The 20,933-nt window shown below is 39.2% G+C and overlaps 1 protein-coding gene across 2 annotated transcripts in view; it reads left to right on the top strand.

Annotated features, from left to right (window-relative positions):
• The window catches only part of LOC140227251 (uncharacterized), an 82,775-nt gene that overhangs the window by 21,519 nt on the left and 40,323 nt on the right, over window positions 1-20,933 (top strand). For both annotated transcript variants that reach the window (XR_011901031.1, XM_072307674.1), the window contains exon 2: window positions 19,323-19,408. The gene's annotated coding sequence lies outside the window, so the exon portion shown is untranslated. The remainder of the gene's footprint in view (window positions 1-19,322; window positions 19,409-20,933) is intronic.

The following is a 20,933-nucleotide window of genomic DNA, read 5'->3' as shown; positions in this document are numbered from 1 at the left end:
GTGTTTCAAGTGCAAGTACGATGTGCCCAACTTGATGTAACAGCATCTACAGGGGTGTACAAGTGTAGGTCATTAGGCCCTGTGATGTTTTTTTTTTATTTATGGAGGGCTACAGGAACACAATGTTTGTAATGGTATACCCACTCACTGTGCAGGAAAGATGGCCCGGTCGTGTGACATTGTGCTCCTGATGTAGGTTGCAGTCTCACAGGAAGTCGGACTATCTCTTTTACAGTGGTGGAGGTCACTTGAGAATCCGTACTCAGCACTATTAAAACGGATTGTTAAAAAACACACATAACTGCATATGCACTGAGTGTATACTATTGGTCATCATATGTGGTTGCAGAGCTTGTTGGCACAAAGCATGGCCTATTCAAAAAAAAAAAAAACAACCCCAACAACAACCCCAACCCCAACAACAACAACAACAACAAAAACAACAAATGAATTGAATGATTATTCTTGTTTTATGGATTATGTCTCATAACTGTAGGAATATCTACATGATTTATGACAGATGTTATGTAGAATGTGTGTAATTTTTTTTGAATTGTTAAATTCTCAAAGGAAATGGAATTAATAAAAAGTTCACTGAAAACAAAAAAAAACAAAACAACAACAACAACAACAACAACAACAACAGCAACAACAACAACAGCAACAACAACAACAGCAACAACAACAGCAATAACAACAACAAAAACAACAGCAATAACAACAACAAAAACACTCTGTTTGCATGAAATTGTACTTCTGTCATTATGTGTCACACGGTCCGAATCTTTTCATGCCAGAACCCGAACGCAAAGGCATCATGGAATAGCATTTTAAGGGCAAGAAAAATGTTGAGGACATTTGTCCGTCAAGGCAACTGCTAGCATGATTTCTGAGGTTTGACCCTTCATTCACGGATGTAAATGCTAACACAAAGGAGGTAAAGGAATTAGGCTAACCAGTGTTCTGTATATATGTGAGTGAGTTGCATGACTGTTCCTGCTGACTGTACAGACTGAATGATGTGGGTGCATGAGTGGCGCTGTGACAAGCATTATTTCATGAGCAGTTTTGTTGCCCCATACTACTATATAGGGGCTGGCTGTAGAGAGCAAGGAGACTAGTTGGGGGGGGGGGGGGGAGGTGGAGGTGTGGGGGCAACGTAGGTATGCAGTCTAATGCCATTCATATTCTACAATAAATGAAGGTTATTACAGAGGACATTCTCTTTTTTTGGGGGGGGGGGGGAAGTAGGGGGCACTCCGCCCTGTTGAGTGAATTGTGATCTTATTCCTCCCATGTTGCAAATGATATGGCCAGATACTTTCGAGATTCTTGTTTGTGTGTGCATGTCTGTCAAATGCGCACTGCTTCTTTAAGCCATTCAACCTAGTGCAGTGTGTACAATAGATGCATTTCGAACAAAGCATACAGTGTACTTGCATATCAAAACCTGTACTCAATGCTGTGCTAGAACGCAAGGACAAATGGTCATATTTTTGGTTTTTGTTTTCTTTCAACTTTTAACATGGATAGCGAATCCTTAATGCATGCGTCAGTCACCGTAGTAACGATGAAAGCTGATAAAGTTAATGCTTTGTTTCCCAAGTCTGTGTAAATGCAGCCTGTTTGGGATTGTCCCTCACATGATGCTGATTACGGTAGTTAAAGCCATTAAAATCCTTGTGAAATTGGGCCAGCAGCCCATCAAATGTAGGGAATCCCATCTAGAGGCATGTGGAGTTCATCATTGTTTAATGTCATACCCTCATACATTTACATGTACGAACGGTAATGACAACACACATATTGTGCTTGAAACACACACCACGTTTGTAATCTAGATTTTTAGGAGGGGGTGGGGATGGGGCTGAAGAGATCAGTTTGCAAGCAAGGGAGCATAATGACTGAGTGGAGGAGAGGGGGGGGGGGGTTAATCCCATGGTCTCAATAATTTTCATGCAAAGGCCTTGTCAGTCAAGTCAAAACAGTTTTATTCTGGTTTTGGATGGAACGGATTTGTGAAACTTTTAAAGGGCACGTACAAGATATTTTCCCCTCTTTCTGAAAAAACTTGCATGCACAAAATGAGGAAAAGCCCCATATGCGTAGTTCAACAGGCAGTTGCCAGTTCATATTGCCCCATCTGTCAGGCTAAGCCATAAATGCAGTAATATGCTTGTGATACAGAAAATGTGTACAAGTGTATCACCAGCTTTCCTGCCATGCTGTATAAAAACTACATGTGTTCAGACATCCTCATTCAAGCACTCTAATTTGGGTGAGTTGGTATCATCAATGCCCTAATAAAGGCTTGACAAGACATACTCGCATGCCATCCGAATGTCAAAAATTCAGAGCTAGACTTTAGCCTACATATGTATGGCTTTATATCTACCAAAGATAGCGGAAGGATGGTACTGTACTCATTATACAGAGTATCTCTATACAGCTTGATGTGCACCGACAGTGAGACATGAAAAGAGAGATCAATGTTAAATATACGCATTACCTGAATATCACCTTCTTATAGTGTTTGAATAGCTCATTAAAATATTTATGTGAATGTTCCTGTATAGTATACATACATGTAGTTACATGGGTATGTTTCATAGCCTTTCATTACCTCCGCCAAGGGAGGAGGTATGTTTTTGTTACCGTTGGTTTGTTCGTTCGTTTGTTAGTTTAAAATTTGGTTAGTTTGTCCGTGTGCAAAATAACTCAAAAAGTAGTGAACGGATTTGGATGAAACTTGCAGGAAAGGTTGAAAATGTCACTTGAGTAACAAATGATTAACTTTTGGTAGTGATCCGAGAATTTGTGGGGAATATATGAAGGATTTTTGATATTTTGGCAGGTAGGGTCAATGAAATTGGGAGTTCAGGCTGCGCGTATGTGAGGTTTGCATGCAGCTGAGGGTTTATGATGTAAAAAACGAAGGCTTCAATATTGGGAAATTGGGCGACTTTCAGCACACAATGCTATAAAATACGTATGGGTGGAAATCACTGATGTCTCTATGGAAGAACAAGATCAGTGGTGGAAATTAGCTGCATGCTTGGTGGAGGTCTGTGCTCTCAGAGTGCTTCTCTAGTTTTTAGCTCACCTGAGCCAAAGGCTCAAGTGAGCTATTGCGATCGCCCTTCGTCCGGCGTCCGTCGTCCGTCGTGCGTCGTCCGTCGTGCGTCGTGCGTAAACTTTTTACATTTTCATCTTCTTCTTGAAAACCCCAAGACCGATTTTCATCAAACTTGGCAGGTAGCATCCCTAGGGGGTTAGGAACTCAATTTGTTAAAATGGGCACCATGCCCCACCCAGGGGCTCCCCAGGGGGGCTCAAACCCCCCAAAATTAAGGAATCTGTAAAAATCTTCTTCTCCAGAACCAGAAGTGATAGAGCTAAGTTAATACTATGAGTTTGTACATTGATGACTGTAGTTTCACGTTTGTTCATGGCAGAATCAGGGGGCCCAAACGCCCCAAATGAAGGAATCTTTAAAAATCTTCTCTAGAATCAGAAGTTATAGAGGCAGAATCAGGGGTGGGGGGTGAGGAAGGGTCCTAATGGGGCCTAAATTGTACATTTTTATCTTCTTCTTGAGAACCCCATGACCCATTTTCACCAAACTTGGCAAATAGCATCCCTAGGGGGTTAGGATCTCAATTTCTTAAAATGGGCACCATACCCCACCCTAAATCTTCTCTAGAATCAGAAGTTATAGAGGTAAGATAATAATATGAGTGAGTACATTAATGACTGTATTTTCAAGTTTGTTCATAGGAGATCAAGGGGTGCCCCTCTTGGGGGCGGGGGGGGGGGGGGGGGGGGGTTGGTTGGGAAGGTCCAAATGGGGACCTGAATTGTACATTTTCATCTTCTTCCTGAAATCCTCATGATGTATTTTCGTCAAACTTGGCAGGTAGCATCCCTAGGGGGTCAGGATTTCAATTTATCAAAATGGGCACCATGCCCCACCCAGAGGGCTCCAGGGGGCCCCAATCCCCCCAAATTAAGGAATCTTAAATTTGGGCCCTTATTGTACAGTTTCATCTTCTACTTGAGAATGTCTGGTCAAATTTTGGTAGAGCTGTGAATAATTTAGATTAGTGACTGCGTTAAAGGTGAACTTGCGATACTCAGGTGAGCGCTAGACCCGCGGGTCTCTTGTTTATTTTTTGATTGAGTGATTCATGAACAAGAACAGTTTTGAGTCACATGTGTACTGCAGATTGACAGAATGTGCTGCTATTAAGGATGTTTACAATAGTTTTGATATAGATTTTGTTCTTCCCTTAAAATTCTGTTAAAGGCAAACAGTTCTATGATTTCTTTCCTCTTTATCATTTTGTTTTTGTTTTTTTGTAAAGGAGAAAAATTTACTCTAGGTCGTCAAAATTTAGAGACAGATCTGTAGAAAAATTTGATTATACTGGCTTAGACGGGCCACTTGGAAAAAAAAAAAAATCACTTCCTGAAAGGCTTGGTATCAAAACATACAAACTAAGGAATGTTTGGTATGTACAATGTATGCACAGATGTAACTAAGAGCAAGAGTGAAAATCAATCCCCAAAGATTGTGTTAGAGGAGACAGTTTTGTGCAATGCTAGGGAAGTGAAAACAGCTTCCTTGTTTGCATTTTCTGATGGGGTACTGCAGTATTACACCGCTTTGTGTGTGTGTGTGTGTGTGTGTGTAAAGAGTGTGTGTTCTCATTCCAGAGTCAGCCTATATGTACAGTTGTATACAATTCTTAGAAATGAACACATGTGGAATCCAAATGATATTGTGTATTTTAAAATGGGTTCAAGAATGTAGCCAATCGGAAGCTTTTAAATTTAATCATGCTATTAAATGCATGGGTGTAAAAAAATGTGTGCAACAAAAAAGCATAATGCACTCTACTGTTGTACTAGGAGTGAGCACTCAATCAGTTTGAATTAAGTGTGAGCACAATCATTTATTTACTGTGTACAATTTCTATGTATTTGTGTTCAACATGTTTGGAACATTTCTTCAGATGTCTTAGCTTTTGAACAAGTCCTACAGGTACTTGTAACTGACTGGTGTTCACCCATAAAAGTAAAAGAAAAACATATTCCGTAGACATAGAAAAAAAAAAAAATGTGCAGAATTTACGATTGTGCTGCCACAATGCAGTTGAGATGCAACACAGTATTCACGATGCCATGCAACTTGCGCAAAGCGTACCGGTAAATGAGGGCATGTTGTACTAACTGTATATTCAATTGTGCTGCATCTCCACTTACTAAATGCATACTCACCTGTGCAGTATTATGTTGTATAATATTGCAGCTTAATTTTACAGTACACTTCCATACCGTATCCAAGTGAGCTTAAATATTCTGAATGGAGCAAAATCAAACAAACGGACTGGTTGAGGTGTCGTCGAGATTGGACCTGAAATAAGAAAGTAATGGAGTTTACATGATTGCACATAGCAGTGATTGTAGTGGCAGGCTGTTATGTCTACTTCCGAAAGAGACACGAATTTAGGAAAACTGGAGGCATGTCGTAGGTTCAACGTGGTTTAATCACGATCCATTTTGTAACTCTCCTAGCCTTATTCCAGGCCGTTTCATGACATAAAATAGTCTTGATTCAGACTTAAACGATGTATTAAAACAGTAACCACAACACAGGCACATCTGCAGGATGAAATAAAGTGATGATGTCATGCCCACATATACATTGTATGAAGAGTCCCACGGAGCTTCAATATTTTTTTCTTTCCTGAAATCAAAGTGAAAATCTTGTATCCTTCTCAATTTTTTTTTGTTGTGTTGCAAACACCTAGCAGTGATTGATTAGTTGGTGAATCACCAGCCCAAAACATGACAAGCATTCCTGAGTATTTTTGTATGCAAACTTTATATTTGTAGATGTGTTGGTGTGATTGTACTCTTATTTTTGAAGTTCTTGAACTCAAACTTGGTTTTGAATTGTACTCTAAAGACTTTTGCAGCTCTCGTCTTGTGAAGGAAAACTTGACAAGGGTGTCACCCCGGTCACGGAAAAAAACAGCAGAAGTGCACTGTGTGCAGCATGCCCATTGTGGCTTGTAACTGTGACTCACTTTGATGGCAAACACACACTGTGTTTGATCCCGGAGCAGAGAGTAACATTTGCTCGAGAGACCAAACATTTTCCTCACCTGACCCGAAGGGTGTGGAGCTGTTCAATTGTTTCATCCGTCTCCAAAGTCTGTAAACCACACTGCACCGTGCAGTAAGGGACATGTTCCATGGTGTCCCTCAGATGGAAATTATAAGGGGAAGATGTGTCAATTTAAAGGGATGGGAGAGTATTGGTACTGAGGTGAGGATTCAGCTTTGTACATTTTTTGAGATATTTAAAAACCACTCTATGAAATGTTAAAGATTCTAAGAGGAATTGAAAGTTTATTTGATGAAAATCGGTTTCGAAATCACTGAGGTATCCAAACACAAGGTAGACCATAGAGATCCTCATAAAAGTTGTGGCCTGTCACATTTTGTTAAGATTGCTTTTTTGTGTGGATATCTCGGCCATTTTAAGACCAATTTTCGTCATATAAAGTGTGAATTCCTCTCAGAATTATGTGTTCTTTAATATTTCATCAGAGGTTTCTCACTTTCTCACAAACACACACACGAAGCTGGAAACCTGCAGCCCCATTTAAACCAAAACTGTACCATCCCTTTAAAGAAGAAAAAGTAGGGGAAAGGAAAGGAAAGCAATAAAACCAAGCAACAAATAAGAGAAGAATTTTTCAAATTAAAAAAAAAAAGTCTTCTGAGCCTCCTTTAGGTACATGTACGTTGTACAATGTGGTACATGTAGGCTATTGCTCATTTTAGAAGCAACAAGACCAAAGACCAAAGAAATTCTTAATCAAGTACTGAGTATACCTCCAAATATATCCACTATACAAATTAGGTTTAAATTAGCTTTATTGAATAGAGCTAATCTTAAAAAGAACATGGTACCTTTCAAAACTGGATATGTAAGTTCTTGATTCTTGAACAGTGATGATTATCACAATATGAATATATGCAAATTAGAATTAGGTGATGATGGCTTTGCCCTTACTTTTAGCCATATAATTTTCCTGACACAAAATTATCAAACTAACAATGGTGACTTTGTGGAGAAGGATAGTAGTTGATACATTATCCACTATTTATTTATTTATTTTTTATACTATAAGGGTATTTTCATATTTGTACTCAAATAGGACAGATATGAGGCAATAAGTTAATCAGTACATCTAATTTCCATAGATGTTACTGAGTCACTGTTTGTTGAAATGAGTGAATATTTCAAATTCCATGCATTCTTTTTAATTACATTCAATCTTAATTAAACCCCTGCTGATTCGTTTGTGTATTCACTCTCTTTCTCCCTAAGAGACTCAGAGTGAGAAATACCCTTTTAAGGATATTTTTATGGGACAGTGATGCAATGTGTAAAAAAAAGGATTGCAAAGCTATTAAATTGATCTTTTCGACACAAGTCCCAACACTGTGTACTACTACTTCATCATGTTGTTTGTGCATTGACCGCATTACCCCTGCACATCTGCGTAGCTGCGTGTTATTGGAAGGATGCTGCTGATGAGGGAACCTGCGACAAGTTTGCAACAATGGTGGCTTGAAAAGGCATCGAGGGGGCAGAACTCTGATAACTGCACTAAGCTAGAGTTCATTGCCCTGGAATTTTTCCGATGTTGTCTTGAGTGCGAGAGAAAACCCAGTTGTCAGTGAAGGTTGAATCCCTTGTACACTGTACCTTTCTCCCCCACCCTTCCTCTCCCCACAGATGAATAAGACTTGACAGTTCCCTTCAAGTAGTTCTTTTCCTCACATTCAGTGGAGAGCATAAAGCCAGTGCATTTATCTTTTTTTCCTCCCCAAATTCAGTATCCAACACACATGAAGCAAGAAACATTTGCCGCATGAAATTTTTGCAAAATGGACCGACAGCCTTTTTCGCAGTTTGAAATCTTCGAAAAATTTGCAAAATCAAACTGCACTGGGAAATTTGATGTTTTACAGTGGTTACTTGCTAACCTTGCCTCCAGTTATCCAATATCTGGCATCTTTTCATTGTAATCATGCATTGATGTTTTGTCATTTGCAACTATAGAAACAGCAATGCAAATTAAGAGCCAGTGTTTCATGTTGTAATAGATTTCTTTTTATGGAATGCCAGAGGCAATTGCGAAAGTTTCTGGTAAAAAAGGCTGTCGGCTCCTATTTGTGAAATTTTCATGACATGATTTTTTGTTGTTGAAGTTTTACAGTACTTAGAATTATGACATCTATTTGTGTAAATTACGGAAGAATACATTTTCATGAGGTCTTGATTTTTATGCCTCCGCCACGAAGTGGTGCCGGAGGCATTATGTTTTCGGGTTGTCCTTCCGTCCGTCCGTCCGTCCTTCCGTCCTTCCGTCCGTCCGTAATGAATTTTGTGGACAGGGTAACTAACTATCAAAACCTTTTGAGGTATCCTAATGAAACTTGGCATGTATGTGTATTAGGGAATGAAGTTGTGCCTATCAACTTTTGGGTGCACATGCTCAAGGTCAAAGGTCAAGGTCAAATACATAAAATTCAATTCAATTCAATTCAATTCAATTCAATTTTATTGTCCGTTTCTGGAAATTTGTTTTGTTTGCATGCATATCCGGTTACATACATAATATACAAAGCACACGTATGCGTTGTAACATAGATACATAGGCATGACAGACATACAAAAGATATAAATCAATACAATATCACTATCATTGTCATAAATATATAACATCAAGAAATATTAATCTGTATAAGTCAACATTGTATTGGATGTGGTGTGCATAATTGTTATATACGGGTGTATAGATAATATGTGTCAATTGATAATTGGTATGTTTGAATGCATTGAATGCAAAAATTTCACTATTTCCATCATATCTATGCAATGCCTGAAGATATTTTCTTGAAACTTAGTGTATACATGTATTACCCGATTAAGATTCTCTGGTGAAAGTTTGGGTCATGAGGTCAAAGGTCAAAGGTCAAAGGTCAAAAGGTAAAGTAAAAACATTACAACTTCACCTTTTTTCTTTGTACCTTGGAAATTGTTCAAGGTATCTTCATGGAACATAGTATATTTACATGTACTGACTGGCAGAGATTATCTAGAGAATTTAGGGTTCTTGGGGTCAAAGGTCAGGGGTCAAAGGTCAAGGGCAACACTTCAAAATTTTACTATTTCCCTCTTGTTTATGCAATGCCAGCAGGATTATTTTTTTACACTTGGTGTATGCATGTATAACCTAATAGAGATTCTCTGGAAAGTTTTTTTTTTTTTTTTTTGTTTTTGCCTCAAAGGTCAAAAGGTCAAAGATCAAGGGAAAGTGCTGAACTAAGTTTTTCCTCCATATCTCGGAAGTGGCTCAGGTTATCTTGAAACGTACTACATATTTATGCATGTTCTGCCTGACAGTGATTATCTAATGAATTTTAGGGTCAAAGGCCAGATGAAAATGGTAACAATTTACTATTCAATACAGAAGTTCCACTTTTTCTCCATACCTTGAAAATTACTCAATGCATAAACGTTTGAATGGGTCAAAGTCAAGTTACAGTCCTTAAATCCCAAATACATGCTCTCCTATTCATCCAATTAAACCTAGGTCAAGGAAGGTGAACATTCAACACATTTGTGACAAACTTGTCATTTTAATATTTTGCCAATTTTGTGAAAATGTAATCACACATTGTCCACATGTACTATCTAGACCTATTAGGAGAATCATGCATTTATGGCGGAGGCATACCAGTCGCCATAGCGACATTTCTAGTTTTCCTTATACTCTGACTCCCCACGACACATGAACCTGTCGAGGTGTATTTACAAATTTGTATCAGCAGTTTTCTGAGTTCCACATGCAAGTCATGATGTTCGAGAAGAAAAACCACCCCAAAACAAAGCCTTTCCGGTCTGAAACAAAACAAAACGACAAGAAATGAGGACATCATGTGATGTATACTGATAATTAAAAGGTGACCCAGACCGAGTTGTGAGAATCGCAGTACAAGTGGTCTGCTTTAAGAAGACAAGATTGTGTGTACATCTGACAATTTAATCGCCTGCCCATTGTGTTTTAACTCTACTTTTACGAGTATCCGTGCCAACACAAGGAAGAAAGATGTCATTTCCCGTTGTGATATCAACAGGCTCTATAAAGCATCACTACCCGAAGTTTAATGGGTTGCCGTACTATGGACGTGGGGATGTTTGGTATGCACAAGCTGAGAAATTCTATCTTCTCACAAGACTCATCCCTGCAGATTAACCGTTGAGGATGGACTGATTTTGCTGTAACATGCATTTTCCATAGACACCTACCAGAGGATTCATAGGATTCGTCTTCAATGGGTTAAAGGGATCCTTTCTTGGTGCCACCACTATTCCTTAATACTGAGGATTCTCTTAGTTGTTCATTCAAGCATATGGCACAGTGTGCCTGGTTGATACCATTTGCTGACTTATGATAGTCACCTGGGGCAAACCACGATGGGTTGGCATCATTTGCCCATTTTCTTGATAACGGGACCTCCATTTATTGTCCTATCCGAGGGACAGGGTGTTTTGCCTCTTAATAGAGGGGACGGAATGCTTACACTCAACATTGCTCAGTGAGACTTGGGACACAAACTTGGTGCTCTTGGATGTGAAGGTACATGTAGACGCGCTACCGACTGAGCCATATCCCTACCCTTGCCTCCAAAGTAGCTAGATTACAGGCGTACGCCACAACGCCGAACCCTCTTAGAAGTAAAATCACTAGACACATCGGAAAAGGCAGATGGTAGCCTATTGAGAGCTGCTCAATGTCCTTTCAGATGTGTGTGTGAGGAAAATTGATTAGAGTGCCAGTTGGCACAGAAAGCCCCATAGAGTTGTACACCCTGTCCAAATTCTCTGGCACAGAGAGGGTTAAAAATCCAACAACAACAAAATGAAAATACTAATTTCCACTGAAATTGCAATATAAATGCATTGCAGGGAACCTTCCTTTTCCAAGGTTTTAAGTGATGGCATGTTAGTCTTGGAGATCTGTATTCATTAGTTACGTTCAGACGACAAGTCCTAACCTCGAGGTTAGGAAACCTCGAGGTTAAGCTCTTGCTCCCTAACTTCGACGTGCGTCCACATGACGAATCTTAATCTTGAGGTTACGAAACCTCGAGGTTAAATTCCTGCCCCTTTGAATGCATTGATTTTTGTGTCCACACGGTGCTTAACCACGAGTGGGGACCCCCCCCCCCCCTCCAGCGGCTCGTGGTTAGAGCGCTATTAACCATAAGATTTCTTGTGGCTCTTAACATTGAGCTAACCTCGAGGTTAGCTAACTACAAGTGCGTCTTCACGGTCCCTAACTACAAGCTTAACCTCGAGGTTAGGGCTTGTCGTCTGAACGCAGCTATTGTTAGAATTGTTCGTTTATGTGATGTAAACCTCTGCACAAGTTAGAATATCTGGATTGTGCATGTTTGCTTGTTTGCTTGTTTTGGTGCCTATACTGTAATTTGTGTACCCAAGGGAAGACAAATCAGATGTCATCCCTCTGAATTTTGAGGGATCCAGCTGGAGCACATCTTCGGGAGAAGAATTTATCATCATCCAATCCCAACCACAGAGCTGACAAGATGCCAATATTATTATTATTTTTTTTTTTTCAGAACGTCAGACGATAAATATGCCAATAGCTCTGAGATTCCATATCCAAGAGGGTGGAGCAGTCCTTTGTAGGACTCACACGGGTTAATATTTCCCCATAGAGATTCAAAATTCAAAATTCAAAAAATTCTGTGAAATAGCTGTTAGAAATGAGGTGTTTCATCTTCACTAACCTGAAAAAAGTGAGATATACTGTACCCTTTCATCCATCAACTTTCCAAGGGGGGGTTCTCCAGCTCAAACTCTGTCCAAGAGTTCGCAAAGCCAGACTACGAGTTCTTTTCACCGAAAAAGATTACCCTTTTTCTGTACATGCACCCAATGAAATATAGTCCCTTCAAAGTTTTCATCTTCCAAGCAAACTGCAGTTTGTAGAGGAATTCAAACTCAATATGTGCAGCTATTCATTTTTTGCCAAACTGCATTTCTGACTTTTAATTATTTTTTTTCTTCATTTATTTTAGTATCTTTGGTACGATTTTGTGAAGTCGTCAGGGACATTCCATTATATTTACAGGTGTGAGCCCCGTATAGCTGGCTTCCATTTAATACTTTAACCCCTGAGCCACCAGAGGGCGCCACACTAACAAATCAAGTAAAAGTCCCAGTGGCTCCCCATGTGTGCAATGACACTTTGTGTGTGTGTGTGTGTGTGTCTGTGCTTTCTTCATCTCATCCTTATGTCATCGTATGCTGCCAGATAACCTTCAAAAGTACACAGACAATTTGTCTCTTTGAAAATCCATGGGTGTAAAATTGTGTCACATCTATCACTCCTTTCATTGGGTAGAGGTTGATATATTTCAAGACAACCTCTAGGTTCTGAAGGCTTGTAAAGAAGCAAAAGGGTTCACCCCTCTCTTACCTGAATCAACATGGGTGTGTGATCACAATGGTTGAAGGCACATTTAACCCATCCACGTCTCATCCCACAAAAAACGTGGGAAGCATTATTTATGACCAAAAGAGGGCGTCCTCAGACCTCAGGCTTGGCCAGGAGCTGTAGAATAATTTTAGCCAATCACAGAGATCCTTACTGGGACTCAGAAAAATAATTTATGCAAAGAAACCTATTTTAGAATGTCTCTTATTGGCCAAAACACCTGCCAGGGGTTCGAGCCTGCTGAGAAACTAATCAATATTCATGTTTACAGCGCGCATGTATCTTTGTTGCCCCAGCAACTGCAGTGATTCCTTACGCGCGGTATCGGTGATATCGATCTCCTCATAGAGTGCTTGACGATATCTGATTACACGAGCTCTTGATCCTTGTGTGTACGGCGCGACGGTGTGTTGTGTGTGTGTTGAATTCCATTTACGTTAGTGAGTGTGGGTAACTTCTCAAGGTTTCCCGTCCATTTCTCTCTCTTTTCTCTCTTTTGCTTTCGTATCATTCTATATCTTTTATTCTCAGAGTACAATCGTACTTCTGAGAGTGTTTTGTTCATTTTTCTCAGTAACTATCTCGTTTGCAACAATTTAGAGGTGAGTTTTTGTCCTAGTGTTTGTTGAGTTTTTGGATTGAACACGATGTAGCTTCTACGTGTGTGAGAGAACATCGTAGTTTGTGTGGTACCCACTCGTTTGTTTCCGTGTAAGCATTTTTACCGTAAAGTGTCTTCATCGTTCGTCTTCCAAGCATCGTGTTTTCACCCTAGTTTTCCTCATCGTAGTTTTTTACCTCGATTTTTTTTGCGGGGCAAGATGTTCTGTGTATTTTTTCTACGGTAAAATGCCATCGTTGATGATCTTCGTGTATTCATTACTAGTTTTTCACCTCCGTTTCATTTTTATGTCTAACGTAGCGTAGTTACAACTATGTTTAGAGCTAGTTAGCTAGGTCTGCGATGTCTGTATCGTTTGCTGATGTGTTTTGTGAGCTGAGAGTGACTATGATGGGAGTGATATTCACGGTTTTGCTGTGGTGAAGGTGATGGAAAGATGCAATTTATTTCGTGTAACCATGCATGACGTTGATGATGGCGAGTAAAACTACGACACGAGTAGCCTAGCCTAGGCCAATGACGAGAGCGACACTGAAGTCAAGAAACGGTGCTGATGCTCGCTGGTGCACGGGAGTGGTCTAGAGACCTGCATTATTTATAATTTTTTCCTTTTTCTTATCCACTCGGGTATCTAGTGCTACAAACCCAAAATTCGTGTCTCTGAAGAAACTCAACCAAAAGCTTGACAACAAGTTTGCATCAGGTCTATTCTGTAGTAAATATTAGATCTAGATTCTAGGCCTAAATGGCGATGCTAATTTAGTTTTCATTTAGAACTCGACGAAATCCATTTTCTTTGCTCATTTTTCAACTGATAAATTATTTAGAACTGTACTAAAATTCTGATGTACTGCATTCACCATTGTAATAAAGAACCTGCTGATCAGGTGTTTTATTCTATCCTTTTCATTTCCTCCCTATCCTTTTGGTTTCCTTCCTGTCACTTTCTTCATTGACCCTGGATGGAAAAAAAAAATCCCATCTTGCCATGTAAAGACAGAACACATACCATCATGAAATATCATGACATTGAAATAATAATGAAAAATATATAAGTGATCAAAATACTTGTTTGTGAAAATAAATAACAAATGAAAGGTGATTTCTTATGGAGCACTCTCACCTAGCTAGCTGCCATGTGCCAGCTAGTCACAGTGCATGTTCACCGCGCACAGTACACACGTTGTAGCCAGTTCACCGATCTCATTCCTGATCTCGTGCGTGTAGAAAATTCTCTCAAAACTAAGCCAGACATGATTTTGGAACATACATTACAGTGTCAAGACCTTTTCAGTGGACTTTGAATTCGCTATTTGTCTGTTTTAGCTCTTGAATGTACGACTTCGAACGTCCGATTTGTTTTTTACCATACCACGTGGAGCTAGCTGCGTGTTTTTTCAGCCCCATGCTTCTCCACACACGTCATCACATATGCACACAAGCCATCGCGATCGAAGTTGGAGCGATAGCGATAACATGTGTAGTCTGGGCTCCGTCCCCTTTTCCTTGGTGCGACCAAGAGAGGGCGCAAATTTTCTGATTGCGATAATCGAGAGACTGCGCGCCCAACGAAATTTCTTTTTTCTCGGGTATCGCAGTTCTCGGCGTATCGCAATCCTCGGGTGTCACGCCCTCATACGGCTCGTCGCGTACACTGACTACGAGTAAAAAGAGTCCAGAAGCTAGACTATAACATGTGCGGAGCAGACATGCGGATTTCAGCACAGGGTAAATGAGTAGTTGAACGTATCACGATTGTAAAATAAATCTTTTTCTATGTCTCTGCAAATTTGAATTAGGTTATCTCAGCATATAGATAGATTATGATACATTACAAAATAGATTAGCCATAGCAAGAACTTGCTTACATGAGCGTTATTAGATAACGTTGCAAAATAAAAACCCCGTCATTGAATGGAATGTTCCAGCGCTATCTCTGGGGGCTCGAGGACACTATGGACACGTCTATTCGCAAGTGGGTAAGATGTGATTACAGATGGCTTGAAATGAAGAGGATTTATGAATGAAATACACAGAAACAATATTTTTTTCATAATTCCTGCACAGTTTATTATTTCTTTTCATAAAATTCACATAAACTAGTGCTGCATTGAGTCAAGTAAGTGCATATTAGCACGAGTGTACACGCATCATCCCTCCTGCCTAGTGGGAATGACACAGGCAGTTTTTCAATGACGTATGAATGCTCTTCGCGTGTAGATCGCGCCGTAGGGAAGATCGCGCCCAAGTTCATGGCCAACTTACTAGGCAGGCACGATTTTACAGATTACACAGAGGCCCGTACGTGGATGGGTTAAATGCAAGTGCTGCTACATGTATAATATCTAGATCAAGGGACAGTGAACCAGGAACTGTTTTTTTAGTGTATCACATTGTACATGAACACATTCAACCTGTGCTAAATGTACTTTGGGTAGTTCCAGGATTCATACTGCAACAATAATGGTCTCCAGTGATGTAAGCTCTATGCCATCAGGTTCTCATCCTAGTTGTGATGAGTAATTTATGGAGCAAAAGTCAAGAGTCACCTTTGACCCTACCAATGGTGTCAGTGCCATGCATGTCAGCAGTTTTCTGTATACAGATGATCTATGAAGTGGGTTGTGGTTTGACGATGTATTGATCCATTCATCAAAATTTGCTTATAATGTGGATGTACTGTATTTTGTAGATCTGTGATTTATTCATTTAGTATTGCATTCATATTTCATGCATTCATTCTTTCGTTTCTGTGAAGAGAAGGGATAAAAATAGCCAGAACGGCTGAATCTATTAGTGATGCTTAAAAAGAAAAGAAAAGAAAAACAAAACAAAACAAAACAAAACAAACTACAGTAACAACAAAACAGAGCAAACAGTATTCCAGTTTTACAGTAAAAGGAGGTTGAGATTGTCTGGTGATTTGTTGCACATAGGAACCAAATTAATGTCTACTGCCCTCTACTGATTCAGCTGTACCATGCTGACTTGGAACAAAACCAGCACTGTGATGTGAGGTTGAGACTTTCTGCACCTTTGATGTGATTGTACTTCCAAAAAATAATCAGTAAAGATACCTACATATTGTTCCCCCTTTTTATTGATTGAAATGAGAGTAAGATATACTTTTAGAATCATTAGATTGTTTTGGGGGATTTTCCATACCGTACATATCAGAATAATTTATTGAGCCTCTGTTGTGAAATATTAAAGAGATATGTCTGTTTCTGCTATTTTGTGCCAATATGAATGCCATGATTAGTTGCCAATAAAAGTCTCTAATCATTGTGGCAAAGCCCATGAAGTTAGTTTGGTTTTTAAAACCCAAATTGATTTTCAATGATTTTGCAATTTATGTTTTTCTTGGTATTGGCACAATGAATGTCCTCATTATATGAATCATCTTTTGATACAGCAGTGGGTTGAATGTTTCTTATTCACTTATGAAACGTACATATAAAAAAAAAAAATAAATGCAATCATGCATTGTTTGCTGAATGTAGGAAATGCTCTGTATCATACCCACAACATTTCAATAATATTAGATTATGCGTGGTTCCTGGATTTGTTGAAATGCATAATACGTGTGTTTAGACACAGATTTGCTACAGCTGCAGAAATAATCAACATCAGCAGTAGTTTGTCCTTATAAAATCTTGCTGACCCTGTGGGATAAACAATGCAGAAATATTCCATGCATATTGTTAGACCGATTAGCGGTAGTTCTTGCCGCAGTGTTGAAATTTGATATCATTAAAGCTTGCTGTGTCACTTTGTAGCAACTATTGCCAAGTTGTAAAATTCCTGTATTAGGCGTGTCTGTACCATACACAGATTTGTAGCCCCATCCCAAACAGTTTCAACAGCTGCTTTGGTTGACCAACATTGGACTTGACGCCCTGCAAGAACTCAGTACCGGTACATTGCACTATAGAATACGTAGCAAATCGCTTGCGGCTGAAAAATTGATCTGGCATTGTTTGTATTGGAAATGCATGAGATAGTATTACTCATTGTGAGTAATCCGTGTTCGTGAGGAGAACTTCATAATTTTCCTCTTATTTTTTTCCCCCATCGGGGCGATATATATTAACACTCATTTCCTTTACTGGATTGCTCAACACATGTAAAGCATTATGGTCATTACAGCCATTGAGGTTTGTTGGCTACGCACACACACTGGCTACTCTCTTCAACATGCTGTGAGTGTGTGTGTGTGCATGTATGCTTTGGAGGCTAGCCTTTTATTTTGATACAGAGTATCCAAGAGTGACTCACAGGGATATTCCTATTTCATTTTGCATGCAAACCTCCAGGCTAAGGGGGGTTCCTTTAGATTTCTAATCACAACCTACTATACACTCGTGTTGTATGCACATAGTTGTGTTTGTATATTATGTGATTTGCAACAGAGCTTTATTGTAAACAAAGTGAGGGCAGCGTACTGTCTGGGTACGCAGAAAAGGATCAGTTTCAAATGTTTTCAAAACTTGTCTAGTCATGTCAGCCAAGCGCAGTGCTTTCATTTTCTTTTCTTTTTTTATTTCTTGCTTGCTTAACCCATTGAGGACGAGTCCCGAGTATACTCGGGCAGGTGTCTATGGGAAATGCGTGTTGTAGCAAAATCAAACCGTCCTCAACGGGTTAACAGATTTTAGACATAAGGATTGATTCCTTGCGCGCATTATACAATAATGAAATCTGACATTATGCCCATGTTGTTTACATCCCTAGAATACAAATTCTTCTCATACTGTTTGGTCGATTCAATGATTATGCAACACTCTGGTTAACTAGAAATAAAAGTAAATGACCCGCTACAACAAAAAGGTCCTAAAGTCGCGCATGGTCGAAGCCGTGAAAATCGAGTTTGAAGTCAGAGCATTAAAATTGGTCAAAACTTACGATTTTCTGATTTTGATATATTATTGGAGTCTAACATGTCTTCTATCATCTGTCGATATTTTGAAGCAAAATGATCAAAGGAAAGACAAAAAAATAGCGTTTTTCTGAGCCATGTTTTTTGGCGTTTCAACGAAGCAGAAACTGGTTCGAAAATTTGGATTGAGCGCCACAGATAGGTTCCACCCCTAACAACGACCAGAGTGATCTCATTGGTCAGTTTGCTGCTTGCTGCTAACCGAAGCGTGAAGCTCGCACACTGCCCAGTCGACTGGTGCGTGCAGGCGGGGTGCGCTATGCTCAGCCGCTTCTCACATCCTGGTCACTGATTGGTTGGTGAGGAGACCGCCGACGCTGATGTGCTTGAATGAACTCTTCGGGGGTTGCTAGGGCTTACCTTCTATTGTCCAGAGGTGAAAACTGACTTGCGTGTCCGTTGATCGCGATTGCGTCGAAAGGAAGACTTTTAGGGCGCTTTTCTTGAAACAGTGATTTTCCAGACGTCTCGACATGCTCTCTTTTAAACATCGATATCTCCGCAGCCGATTATTTTTATAAAATGTGTTATATATCAATCTAAAGCAGAAAGATTAGGGGATTATATTGTGCAATTTTCAAATAATCGACCTCGCCCGACTTTAGGATCATTTTGTTGTAGCGGGTCACATATTTAGATATAATATGTTGTTTTCCCCCGAGAACCCGAGAACCTACATCGTATGATATTATCAACCTGTTGACAGTTTGATTTTGCTACAACACGCATTTCCCATAGACGCTTGCACGAGTATACTCGGGACTCGTCCTCAACGGGTTAAAGCTGTTGTTGATTACCTCTTCTTGCCACAATGTTTTCAGTTGTTGGAATTCATATCTGTCTAATTTCAGTTTATACTTCTCCAATGATTATTGTTCATTTGGCGAGCGTTTGGCAAGGTTTTGAATTGCCAGGAATCACCTCCCCTGTATACAAGTAGACAGAATTTGCTAAAATGGGTAGAAAGCTGATTTCACTGTGCTACTACATGTACCAGTGGTGAACATTACATTGCAGTAATCAACTCTGCCACATCATTGTACATAAGGTGTCCTTGAATAACACAAGTTAAAATTACATGTATTTATAACCATGAATCTACCTATTTCAAAACACTTGTTGCTCATTTTGTTTGTTTCACTTGCAGTATCACCGACTCCTTAGTATTGGTGGAAGTGGAGTCTAAGGTTCCAACCGTCAAAGTTCCTGTTGATGTTTGAGTATCAATCAAAGGTAAGCAGTACTGAATGTGTGATCTGGGGGGCATTTCATGAAGGAACTTGTCGGATAAATTGTCCGACAAGTCAATTATATGCGACAAGTTTTGAGAAATTCTTTAGTCTGATTGGCTGATTTCTCTAAACTTGTCGGATATAATTGACTTGTCGGACATTTTATCCGACAAGTTCCTTCATGAAATGCCCCCCTGTTGTTGAAAATTGTCACTATATTTGTTGGATGTGTACATTACAATTTTCAGCAATTCTGAGGGTAATATTACTACCATGAGAATTGCTGAAAATTGTATGATGTAAAATTTGCAAACAGTGTGTTTAAAGTCTGACTGAATGATAAATCTGAGATGTCGGCACATTTTATGAATGAGAACGGTACCAAGTGAATTACTTTGATATCGATTGCCATGGTATTTCACCAATGAGGACATACTGTGGTAATTCCTATATGAATGTACTGAATTTATAAGTCAATTTTAGATAACACCAGAAGTTTATGCAGTTTAAAATGGATTTTTACTGGTCCCATCTTGTTTTAAATTCTGAACCTTACGTTGATCTGGAGTAATATTAACATTGTGTTATTTTTTTTTTTTTTGTTGTTCATAGTAATTATATTGGTATAATGATTTTTTTTTCAAGTTTAGGCTATATTTACAGCATACAAGTGCTGAATACAGTACAGTGGGGCCCGTTGCATAAAACTTACCGTTGAATTTCAATGGTAACTACCGTCAAAATTAGGCGTCACAGCCAATCAGCATCAAGGATTATAAAATTTACCGCTAATTTGAAGACTTACCGCTAGAAAGGAGCGGTAAGTCCAGCGGTAAAGGTTTTATGCAACAGTCTGCAGGTAAACACTTTAATTCACATTACTGACCCCTTTGAATTGGAAGTGATTTGTCAACAATGCTGGCTATTCTTATTTTGAGAACTTGGCACAATCTTGCTTTTGCTTTGTTTTTGAAAAACAAATAGTACAGATTATTAGGTGGCACCTGAGAATTTCCTGTTGAATCTGTGTGCATTTCCTTGTTCATTTTTTTTCAAAGTTTAGGCTTGTTTACAGCATACAAGTGCTGAATACATTTCCACACTGTTTAATTCACATTACTGACCCCTTTGATTTGGAAATGATATGTCAACAATGCTGGCTATTCTTATTTTGAGAACTTGGCACAATCTTGCTTTTGCTTTGTTTTTGAAAAACAAATAGTCCAGATTATTAGGTGGCACCTGAGAATTTCCTGTTGAATCTGTGTGCATTTCCTTGTTCATTTTTTTTTCAAGTTTAGGCTTGTTTACAGCATACAAGTGCTGAATACATTTCCACACTGTTTTAATTCACATTAGTGACCCCTTTGATTTGGAAATGATTTGTCAACAATGCTGGCTATTCTTATTTTGAAAACTTGGCACAATCTTGCATTTGCTTTGTTTTTAAAAAGCAAATAGTACAGATTATTAGGTAGCACCTATGATTTCCTGTTGAATCTGTGTGCATTTCCTTGTTCCACTTC

The sequence above is a fragment of the Diadema setosum genome, chromosome 4 (genome assembly GCF_964275005.1).
Source record: "Diadema setosum chromosome 4, eeDiaSeto1, whole genome shotgun sequence".
In the NCBI taxonomy this organism is placed as follows: Eukaryota; Metazoa; Echinodermata; class Echinoidea; order Diadematoida; family Diadematidae; genus Diadema; species Diadema setosum.
The sequence above is the reverse complement of the archived record's forward strand: the minus strand, read 5'-3'. Positions and strand labels throughout refer to the sequence as shown.